Source organism: Papio anubis, chromosome 6, assembly GCF_008728515.1.
Source record: "Papio anubis isolate 15944 chromosome 6, Panubis1.0, whole genome shotgun sequence".
Lineage (NCBI taxonomy): Eukaryota > Metazoa > Chordata > Mammalia > Primates > Cercopithecidae > Papio > Papio anubis.
The window spans coordinates 56909512-56922188 of record NC_044981.1 but is presented as its reverse complement, the minus strand read 5'-3'; the positions used below and the strand labels follow the sequence as shown (position 1 = coordinate 56922188).

Sequence of the window (12677 nt, the reverse complement as noted above, 5' to 3'; positions counted from 1 at the left end):
TTTCTCTAGTTCTTCTATTTGTGATGTTAGGTTGCTGATTTGAAAATTTTCCAACTTTTTGATGTTGATGTTTAGTGTTATAAATTTCCCTCTTGGGGGCGGAGCAAGATGGCCGAATAGGAACAGCTCCAGTCTCCAGCTCCCAGCGCCAGCGACACAGAAGACCGGTGATTTCTGCATTTTCAACTGAGGTACTGGGTTCATCTCACTGGGGAGTGCCGGACGATCGGTGCTGGTCAGCTGCTGCAGCCCGACCAGCTAGAGCTGAAGCAGGGCGAGGCATCGCCTCACCTGGGAAGCGCAAGGGGGAAGGGAATCCCTTTTCCTAGCCAGGGGAACTGAGACACACAACACCTGGAAAATCGGGTAACTCCCACCCCAATATTGCGCTTTAAGCAAACAGGCACACCAGGAGATCATATCCCACACCTGGCCGGGAGGGTCCCACGCCCACGGAGCCTCCCTCGTTACTAGCACAGCAGTCTGTGATCTACCGGCAAGGCAGCAGCCAGGCTGGGGGAGGGGCGCCCGCCATTGCTGAGGCTTCAGTAGGTAAACAAAGCTGCTGGGAAGCTCCAACTGGGTGGAGCTCACAGCAGCTCAAGGAAACCTGCCTGTCTCTGTAGACTCCACCTCTGGGGACAGGGCACAGCTACACAACAACAACAACAACAACAACAAAGCAGCAGAAAACTCTGCAGACGCAAACGACTCTGTCTGACAGCTTTGAAGAGAGCAGTGGATCTCCCAACACGGAGACTGAGATCTGAGAACGGACAGACTGCCTGCTCAAGTGGGTCCCTGACCCCTGAGTAGCCTAACTGGGAGACATCCCCCACTAGGGGCAGTCTGACACCCCACACCTCACAGGGTGGAGTATACCCCTGAGAGGAAGCTTCCAAAGCAAGAATCAGACAGGTACACTCGCTGTTCAGAAATATTCTATCTTCTGCAGCCTCTGCTGCTGATACCCAGGCAAACAGGGTCTGGAGTGGACCTCAAGCAATCTCCAACAGACCTACAGCTGAGGGTCCTAACTGTTAGAAGGAAAACTATCAAACAGGAAGGACACCTACACCAAAACCCCATCAGTACATCACCATCATCAAAGACCAGAGGCAGATAAAACCACAAAGATGGGGAAAAAGCAGGGCAGAAAAGCTGGAAATTCAAAAAATAAGAGCACATCTCCCCCGGCAAAGGAGCGCAGCTCATCGCCAGCAACGGATCAAAGCTGGACGGAAAATGACTTTGACGAGATGAGAGAAGAAGGCTTCAGTCCATCAAATTTCTTAGAGCTAAAGGAGGAATTACGTACCCAGCGCAAAGAAACTAAAAATCTTGAAAAAAAAGTGGAAGAATTGACGGCTAGACTAATTAATGCAGAGAAGGTCATAAACGAAATGAAAGAGATGAAAAGCATGACACGAGAAATACGTGACAAATGCACAAGCTTCAGTAACCGACTCGATCAACTGGAAGAAAGAGTATCAGCGATTGAGGATCAAATGAATGAAATGAAGCGAGAAGAGAAACCAAAAGAAAAAAGAAGAAAAAGAAATGAACAAAGCCTGCAAGAAGTATGGGATTATGTAAAAAGACCAAATCTACGTCTGATTGGGGTGCCTGAAAGTGAGGGGGAAAATGGAACCAAGTTGGAAAACACTCTTCAGGATATCATCCAGGAGAACTTCCCCAACCTAGTAGGGCAGGCCAACATTCAAATCCAGGAAATACAGAGAACGCCACAAAGATACTCCTCGAGAAGAGCAACTCCAAGACACATAATTGCCAGATTCACCAAAGTTGAAATGAAGGAAAAAATCTTAAGGGCAGCCAGAGAGAAAGGTCGGGTTACCCACAAAGGGAAGCCCATCAGACTCACAGCAGATCTCTCGGCAGAAACTCTCCAAGCCAGAAGAGAGTGGGGGCCAATATTCAACATTCTTAAAGAAAAGAATTTTAAACCCAGAATTTCATATCCAGCCAAACTAAGTTTCATAAGTGAAGGAGAAATAAAATCCTTTACAGATAAGCAAATGCTTAGAGATTTTGTCACCACTAGGCCTGCCTTACAAGAGACCCTGAAGGAAGCACTCAACATGGAAAGGAACAACCGGTACCAGCCATTGCAAAAACATGCCAAAATGTAAAGACCATCGAGGCTAGGAAGAAACTGCATCAACTAACGAGCAAAATAACCAGTTAATATCATAATGGCAGGATCAAGTTCACACATAACAATCTTAACCTTAAATGTAAATGGACTAAATGCTCCAATGAAAAGACACAGACTGGCAAACTGGATAAAGAGTCAAGACCCATCAGTCTGCTGTATTCAGGAGACCCATCTCACACGCAGAGACATACATAGGCTCCAAATAAAGGGATGGAGGAAGATTTACCAAGCAAATGGAGAACAAAAAAAAGCAGGGGTTGCAATCCTAGTCTCTGATAAAACAGACTTTAAACCATCAAAGATCAAAAGAGACAAAGAAGGCCATTACATAATGGTCAAGGGATCAATTCAACAGGAAGAGCTAACTATCCTAAATATATATGCACCCAATACAGGAGCACCCAGATTCATAAAGCAAGTCCTTAGAGACTTACAAAGAGACTTAGACTCCCATACAATAATAATGGGAGACTTCAACACTCCACTGTCAACATTAGACAGATCAACGAGACAGAAAGTTAACAAGGATGTCCAGGAATTGAACTCATCTCTGCAGCAAGCAGACCTAATAGACATCTATAGAACTCTCCACCCCAAATCAACAGAATATACATTCTTCTCAGCACCACATCGTACTTACTCCAAAATTGACCATATAATTGGAAGTAAAGCACTCCTCAGCAAATGTACAAGAACAGAAATTATAACAAACTGTCTCTCAGACCACAGTGCAATCAAACTAGAACTCAGGACTAAGAAACTCAATCAAAACCGCTCAACTACATGGAAACTGAAAAACCTGCTCCTGAATGACTACTGGATACATAACGAAATGAAGGCAGAAATAAAGATGTTCTTTGAAACCAATGAGATCAAAGATACAACATACCAGAATCTCTGGGACACATTTAAAGCAGTGTGCAGAGGGAAATTTATAGCACTAAATGCCCACAAGAGAAAGCAGGAAAGATCAAAAATTGACACTCTAACATCGCAATTAAAAGAACTAGAGAAGCAAGAGCAAACACATTCCAAAGCTAGCAGAAGGCAAGAAATAACTAAGATCAGAGCAGAACTGAAGGAGATAGAGACACAAAAAACCCTCCAAAAAATCAATGAATCCAGGAGTTGGTTTTTTGAAAAGATCAACAAAATTGACAGACCACTAGCAAGACTAATAAAGAAGAAAAGAGAGAAGAATCAAATCGACGCAATTAAAAATGATAAAGGGGATATCACCACCGACCCCACAGAAATACAAACTACCATCAGAGAATACTATAAACACCTCTACGCAAATAAACTGGAAAACCTAGAAGAAATGGATAATTTCCTGGACACTTACACTCTTCCAAGACTAAACCAGGAAGAAGTTGAATCCCTGAATAGACCAATAGTAGGCTCTGAAATTGAGGCAATAATTAATAGCCTACCAACCAAAAAAAGTCCAGGACCAGATGGATTCACAGCTGAATTCTACCAGAGGTATAAGGAGGAGTTGGTACCATTCCTTCTGAAACTATTCCAATCAATAGAAAAAGAGGGAATCCTCCCTAACTCATTTTATGAGGCCAACATCATCCTGATACCAAAGCCTGGCAGAGACACAACAAAAAAAGAGAATTTTAGACCAATATCCCTGATGAACATCGATGCAAAAATCCTCAATAAAATACTGGCAAACCGGATTCAACAACACATCAAAAAGCTTATCCACCATGATCAAGTGGGCTTCATCCCTGGGATGCAAGGCTGGTTCAACATTCGCAAATCAATAAACATAATCCAGCATATAAACAGAACCAAAGACAAGAACCACATGATTATCTCAATAGATGCAGAAAAGGCTTTTGACAAAATTCAACAGCCCTTCATGCTAAAAACGCTCAATAAATTCGGTATTGATGGAACGTACCTCAAAATAATAAGAGCTATTTATGACAAACCCACAGCCAATATCATACTGAATGGGCAAAAACTGGAAAAATTCCCTTTGAAAACTGGCACAAGACAGGGATGCCCTCTCTCACCACTCCTATTCAACATAGTGTTGGAAGTTCTGGCTAGGGCAATTAGGCAAGAGAAAGAAATCAGGGGTATTCAGTTAGGAAAAGAAGAAGTCAAATTGTCCCTGTTTGCAGATGACATGATTGTATATTTAGAAAACCCCATTGTCTCAGCCCAAAATCTCCTTAAGCTGATAAGCAACTTCAGCAAAGTCTCAGGATACAAAATTAATGTGCAAAAATCACAAGCATTCTTATACACCAGTAACAGACAAACAGAGAGCCAAATCATGAATGAACTTCCATTCACAATTGCTTCAAAGAGAATCAAATACCTAGGAATCCAACTTACAAGGGATGTAAAGGACCTCTTCAAGGAGAACTACAAACCACTGCTCAGTGAAATAAAAGAGGACACAAACAAATGGAAGAACATACCATGCTCATGGATAGGAAGAATCAATATCGTGAAAATGGCCATACTGCCCAAGGTAATTTATAGATTCAATGCCATCCCCATCAAGCTACCAATGAGTTTCTTCACAGAATTGGAAAAAACTGCTTTAAAGTTCATATGGAACCAAAAAAGAGCCCGCATCTCCAAGACAATCCTAAGTCAAAAGAACAAAGCTGGAGGCATCACTCTACCTGACTTCAAACTATACTACAAGGCTACAGTAACCAAAACAGCATGGTACTGGTACCAAAACAGAGATATAGACCAATGGAACAGAACAGAGTCCTCAGAAATAATACCACACATCTACAGCCATCTGATCTTTGACAAACCTGAGAAAAACAAGAAATGGGGAAAGGATTCCCTATTTAATAAATGGTGCTGGGAAAATTGGCTAGCCATCAGTAGAAAGCTGAAACTGGATCCTTTCCTTACTCCTTATATGAAAATTAATTCAAGATGGATTAGAGACTTAAATGTTAGACCTAATACCATAAAAATCCTAGAGGAAAACCTAGGTAGTACCATTCAGGACATAGGCATGGGCAAAGACTTCATGTCTAAAACACCAAAAGCAACGGCAGCAAAAGCTAAAATTGACAAATGGGATCTAATTAAACTAAAGAGCTTCTGCACAGCAAAAGAAACTACCATCAGAGTGAACAGGCAACCTACAGAATGGGAGAAAATTTTTGCAATCTACTCATCTGACAAAGGGCTAATATCCAGAACCTACAAAGAACTCCAACAAATTTACAAGAAAGAAACAAACAACCCCATCAAAAAGTGGGCAAAGGATATGAACAGACATTTCTCAAAAGAGGACATTCATACAGCCAACAGACATATGAAAAAATGCTCATCATCACTGGCCATCAGAGAAATGCAAATCAAAACCACAATGAGATACCATCTCACACCAGTTAGAATGGGGATCATTCAAAAGTCAGGAAACAACAGGTGCTGGAGAGGATGTGGAGAAATAGGAACACTTTTACACTGTTGGTGGGATTGTAAACTAGTTCAACCATTATGGAAAACAGTATGGCGATTCCTCAAGGATCTAGAACTAGATGTACCATATGACCCAGCCATCCCATTACTGGGGATATACCCAAAGGATTATAAATAATGCTGCTATAAAGACACATGCACACGTATGTTTATTGCAGCACTATTCACAATAGCAAAGACTTGGAATCAACCCAAATGTCCATCAGTGACAGATTGGATTAAGAAAATGTGGCACATATACACAATGGAATACTATGCAGCCATAAAAAAGGATGAGTTTGCGTCCTTTGTAGGGACATGGATGCAGCTGGAAACCATCATTCTTAGCAAACTATCACAAGAACAGAAAACCAAACACCGCATGTTCTCACTCATAGGTGGGAACTGAACAACGAGATCACTTGGACTCAGGAAGGGGAACATCACACACCGGGGCCTATCATGGGGAGGAGGGAGGGGGGAGGGATTGCATTGGGAGTTATACCTGATGTAAATGACGAGTTGATGGGTGCAGCAGACTAACATGGCACAAGTATACATATGTAACAAACCTGCATGTTATGCACATGTACCCTACAACTTAAAGTATAATAATAATAAATAAATTTAAAAAAAATAAATAAATAAATTTCCCTCTTGTCATCACCTTAGCTGTGTCCCAGATTCTGGTATGTTATATCTTTGTTCTCATTAGTTTCAAAGAATTTCTGGATTTCTGCCTTGATTTCATTATTTACCTAAAAGTTATTTAGGATCAAGTTAATTTCTGTGTAATTATAGGTTTTGAGGGATTTTCTTAGTACTGATTTCTATTTTTACTGCACTGCGATCCAAGAGTGTGGTTAGTATGATTTCAAGTTTTTAAACATTTATTATGAGATTGTTTTATTTCCAATTGTCTGGTCACTTTTAGAGTATGTGCCATGTGCTGATGCAAAGAACGTATATTCTGTTGTCTTTGGGTGGAATGTTTTGTAGATGTCTATTAGGTCTATTTTGTCAAGTGTTGAGTTCATGTCTTGGATATTTATGTTAGCTTTCTGCCTCAATGATCTGTCTTATATTGCTAGTGGGGTGTTAAAGTCTTCCAATATTATTGCATAGTTATCTAAATCTCTTCATACATCACTAGAACTTGCTTTATGAATCTGGGTGCTCCTGTGTTTGGTACATATAAGTTAGGATAGCTAGGTCTTCTTGTTGAATTGAGTCCTTAACCATTAAGTAATGCACTTCTTTGTTTCATTTTTAAAAAATCTTTGTTGGTTTAAAGTCTATTTTATCTGAAATTAGAATAGCAACCCCTGTTTTTTTTCTGTTTCCCATTTGCTTGGTAAATTTTTCCCCATTCCTTTACTTTGAGTCTTTTGGTGTCACTGCATGTGAGATGGGTCTCTTGAAGACAACAAACCATTTAGTCTTGCTCCTTTATCTAACTTGTCAATCTACACCTTTTAATTGGGGTAATTAGCCCATTTATATTGAAGGTTAGTATTGACATGTGTGAATTTGTTCCTGTTATCATTTTGTTAGTGGGTTACTATGCAGATATTTTTGTGTGGTTGCTTTATATTGTCATTGGTCTATGTACTTGTGTGTTTTTGTAGTGGCTTGTAACTCTCTTTCCTTTCCATGTTTAGCCCTCCCTTCAGGACCTCTTGTAAGGCAAATCTGGTGGGAGCAAAATCTGTTAGCATTTACTTGTTTGAAAAACATCTTATTTCTTCTTCACTTATGAAGCTTACTTTGGCTGGATACAAAATTCTTGGTCAGAAATTCTTCTCTTTAAGAATGCTGAATATAGGCTTCTACCCTCTTCTGGCTTGTAGGATTTCTGCTGTATGTTCCACTATTAGCCTGATGTTCCCTTTGTAGGTGACCTGCCCCTTCTGTCTAGCTGCTTTTAACATTTTCTATTTCATTTTCACCTTGGAGAATCTGATGACTATGTGTCCTGGAGATGGTCTTCTTGTTTCACAGGGTTTTGTTTTTTTTTTTGTTTTTTTTTTGTTTTTTTCTTTGCGTTTTCTGAATTCGAATGTTGGCCTCTTTAGTAAGGTTGGGGAAATTTTCATGAACAATATCCTGAAATATGTTTTGCAAGTTGTTTGCTTTCTCTCCCTGTCTTTCAGGAATGCCAGTGAGTCATAAATTGGGTCTCTTTAAATAATCCTATATTTTTCAGAAGTTTTGTTCATTCATCTTTATTATTTTTTCTTTATTTGATCTTCATTGTGTTATTTCAGAAAACAAGTTTGGAATTCTGAAATACTTTCCTCAGCTTGGTCAATTCTGCTGTTAATACTTGCAATGGTATTCTGAAATTCTTGAAGTTAGTTTTTCATTTATATCAGTTCAGTTTATTTTTTTCTTAAAATGGCCATTTCATCTTTCATCTTCTGTATCATTTATTTTATTCTTTAGAATCCATGGATTGGATTTCAACTTTCTCTTGATTGTTGATGATCTTCATTCCTATCTATCTTCTGAATTCTATTTCTGTCATTTTAGCTATTTCAGCCTGGTTAAGAAAAATTGTTGGGGAACTAGTGTGGTCATTTGGAGGTAAGGAGACACTCTTGCTTTTTGAGTTGCCAGAGTTCTTGCACTAATTCTTTTACATTTTGAAGCTGCTGTCCTTTGAATGCTTGTTTGTTTGTTTTGCTTGCTTGTATCTTCTTTGATGCCCTTAGGGGTTTGATTGTTGTATAAGTTGGGTTCAATTGACTGGCTTCATTTCTGGTAGATTCTTCTTTTGGAGGACAAGGCTCAGATCAACCCTCCTGGGCTGTATGCTTTAAGTTGGGGGCCTGTTATCTGGCCCCCAGCTTTCTTCTCTGGCCTGCTGAGGTTGGGAACCTGCTGTGCTGGAAAGGCCAAGGTTTTCCTGGATCACTCGCTACAACACTCTATAGGATAGTGCCAGCCAAAGCAATTCATTGAGCAGTGGCAGTGGGATTCATGCTCATTTGCACATGCCAGCAGCAGTGGCAGCATGACAAGGTGAATTCTTGTCACCTGGGGCCACTGGTGGGCCTAGGACTGCCTGCATCCATGGGGGCATAGGCAGTGGCAGCAACCATGGTACAGGGTGGAGGAGGGAGACAGAGCTACTGGGGTCCATGCATATTCACTCCTGCAGTGGTGGCAGTGCCGGGAAATGGTGCTGGCCACATTTGTGTGTGCATTAACACCAGCGATGATAGCAGCATGGGGCAGGGAACAGAGCTACTGGTGGCCGTGCATGCATTCACACTGGCAGCAGTGGCAGTGCAGGGCAGGAGGCAGGGGTGCCAACGTCCATGCTAGAAAAATCATATTTTTTAAATCACTCTGGATCTCAAAAAAAAAAAAAAAAGGTCAGTAAGAATGGGAAAGAAGTCAAGCTTATGGTGATAAATACAAGTTTTTCACAATTCTAATTTTTACTCCAAAATTCAAATATATTCATTGGCAAAGACATTCTAAGTTGTTTTCTTTGAAGTGACAGGCTCACTTCATTCTTCTTGAGAAAATGCCTACCAAATACCCAAGTCTCAAAAACCATAGTTTGTCAGTTTTTCTTTCAGGAAAATATGGAGTTTAACCAAAAAAGAACCAAATTCAGCTTACAGCACAGTGTTTTTCTTCAAGATGTTCTGGGAACTTTGGTGTCTGGCACAAGTGCTTTAAGCATTCCTCACCCCTGTTTTCTATACAGAATATTCGAAAGGCATGTACTAAAGAAAGGGTCAATATTTAATAAAATTAATAATAGTTACTGATTTATCAAGGACATCCCTAAGTGAAATTGAGGTGTTTTGTTGTTGTTGTTGTTGTTTTCTTTACTGAGAGTGCATAGTGGTGAAAAATACAATGATTACCAATAAAGTTTGTTGATAGTAGCTTTATTTATGCTCAGGTGTTAGCAGTTTTACTCATTATAGTTTTGCACCATCAGTGCAAGTTCCAACACAATAAAAAAGGCAAACAATATTGTTATATTATTGTAAAAATACTTTTGCCCTCATGTACTACCTGAAATAGTCTTGGGGCCACAGAGATCTGCAGCTGCAGTTAGAAGTCCATTGCTTCACACTAGTGCACCAGCGCAGGATTTTGTTTTGGAATAGTAGCATAATAATATTGCATTATATATGTTTATACTTTTTGTTATAGTATTTTGTAGTTTAGTAATGCTCTTCATAGATATTATCTTGCATTAATCACAGTATAACAGCACAAAATTCCTATTCAATTTTTCTAGTAAATAAAAACAATAATGCAGAAAGTGAAATAAAGTGTTCAGAAGTAGATAGAATATATATACAGTGACTTTTGTACCATGTCAGACAGAAGTCTCTAAAACAGCAATGATATTTCCCCTGAATATCTCCATTGTGCATGGTAGGACACTTCTGGAAGCTTTCATTGCCTTTCCTTTCGGTTATTTAATAAAACACTCCTGGCTGTGCCTTTATACCATGTTCTATCCTTATCAGCTTATAGAATAATTGCTATTTAACTGCTCTATAATATACCTTTACGTACCTGAGAGTTATCATATCTTCTTTTTATCTTGTTTTTCTGTTTCCAGCAGGGCCAACTCTCCTAAATTCCACTCAAATTTTCTGACTCTGTGAGCTTTGCAGGTTGCCTGTGCATTTTGTAGTGAATGTGTATATCTGCCTCCTCTCTCCCCCATTATTAATTGGTATCAGGGTTTTCCTTGGAAACAATAAAGTTGCCTCATAAATAATAAACACTTTGATTTGAAGTCTTGAAATAAACACAGTATTATGGAAAATTTTGTGTCTTCAGTAGTATAAAATTAAGAGGAAAGATCATATCTTTGATTTTCACCATTACTTTATTTTATATATATATAAAATGTGCGTGTGAAAGTTAATTATAAACTAATATTAATTTTCTGTAAATAATATGTAGGCCTATACATATAGATGACTCAATGTTTTTACTATACACATTAATATAGCACCTATGGGTATGAATGATTGAGTGTACATGTGTGTACTTTTGTGTTGCCGCTGGAATTGTCACACATTTTATGGCAGAAATGGCTAATTAGCTAAGCTTAAGTTTTGTACACTTCTTACTTTTTAAAAATATTTTACTCACTCATGATTATTTGAAATTTTTCAAGTCGTTTGACACCTGTACACTCATCTGATTCCCTCAACAGCCCTGCGAGGTAAGAAGATGTAGCAGTTACTGTTTTCTCCTCCTATAATACCGGGAACTCTAATTTTACTCACAGCAGGAATATGTTTAAAACTTTTATTTCCCAGCCTCCTTTGAAGCTTGAAGAGGCCACGTGATATGAATATGGTCTTGTTGCCAATTAGTTGTAAGTCGAAGTTGGCTGGGGATTTCTAGTATAGGCTTGCCCCATTTTCCTAGTCTCTTTCTCCTCCTCCTCTTGTTCTTGATACATTGATGTTATAACTGAAGGCCCAGCAGTAATTTTTGAGCATGAGGGAAATGCCACAGGATCAGTGATCTCAGCCTAAATGTTCTTGAGCCATTCTATCTGCTCTGGCCTGTTCCCATAGTTCTCACGTGACTAAAAATCTAAACCAAACATATTGCCAAAATGGCATGGAAGTATAATATTATGAATTTATGTGTATAGATCAGAAAATGGAGGTTGATTTGTTTTATAGCCAAATAATTTGTACAGGGCAAATCCCAGCTGGGAGAAATTAAGAAAATAAAAAAATCAGCCCAATATACTTAGAAGACAAAAGAAACTCATGTCATAACTATGTGAGATAAGGAATTTGTTAACTTTAAATCTGATCTGTTTATAAAACGAAACTCTGATTTCCACCACTTTCCTGCTCTGTTTTCACTTGCTTTTTTAAAGGCAGAATTACAGACCAGGAATTCCTGACGTATCTCGTAGTCGAAGAATAGTTAGTTGGTGATGTATAAGACCCTAGCTTCCCCAACAATATGTCTGATCTCCCTTCTCTTGTACCATTTATGCTTCTTTGAACTCACCAAAAGCTTGCATGCTACTTATAATTTTTTTATATAGGTCTTTCTTGTGTTTCAGAATCCTATTATTCATTATCATGACCTCATTTAAGCATTACTTTCTTGGGAAAACCTTTTCAGATCTACCCCAGTTTATACATCTCTCTTATGGGAGCTATTATCATATGTTTCTTTTAAATTAATTGTGAAGATGTTCACCCAGGACTTCTTAAATGTCTAATTCAAGTCCTTATAATTATTTCATGATACCAGTACTAACACAACTAGCACACAGAAGATGTTCAATTAATGTTTCCTATGTTTTCAAAGGAAAAAAAAACAGAATCAAGGATTGAAAATAATATTGCTTTCGTGTTCTTACATTTGTTAGTTAATGTCTTTGAGTTGTAGTTTGTGAAATCAATTTAGTGGGCCATGATTAGCACTTTACAAAAATAAAATAGAATATAATACAAAAGACACAAAATCTTAGAAATATCAGAGTACATCATATAATATTTTATTGGTTAATATAATCATGTATCCATTTAAAAAATACTTATTGCACACCTACTATGTTCCCTGCACTGTTTTACATGTATATACATATATACATACACATACACACACACACACACATATATACTGGGATACTGGCTCATATAAAATGTGTTTTAATAGTGGGTATAGTCTCGTTTATTTGAAATATCTGGTGCCGGGTGCAGTGGCTCATGCCTGTAATCCCAGCATTTTGGAGGCCGAGGCGGGCAGATCACGAGGTCAGGAGATCGAGACCATCCTGGCTAACACGGTGAAACCCCGTCTATACTAAAAATGCAAAAAATTAGCCGGGTGTGGTGGCGGGCACCTGTAGTCCCAGCTACTCGGGAGGCTGAGGCAGGAGAATGGCGTCAACCCAGGAGGCAGAGCTTGCAGTGAGCTGAGATAGCGCCACTGCACTCCAGCCTGGGCGACTGACCATCTCAAAAAAAAAAAAAAAAAAAAGGAAAAAAAATATCTGGTATTCCTGCCTGTCAAGCCA

General features: G+C 39.0%; 1 long non-coding RNA gene across 1 annotated transcript in view; it reads right to left on the bottom strand.

Annotated features, from left to right (window-relative positions):
- The window catches only part of LOC108585473, an 81508-nt gene extending 69069 nt beyond the window's left edge, over nucleotides 1-12439 (bottom strand). Inside the window, exon 1 of the long non-coding RNA XR_001901863.3 lies at nucleotides 10187-12439. This is a non-coding gene — a long non-coding RNA (uncharacterized LOC108585473). The remainder of the gene's footprint in view (nucleotides 1-10186) is intronic.
- Nucleotides 12440-12677: the final 238 nt, after the last annotated feature.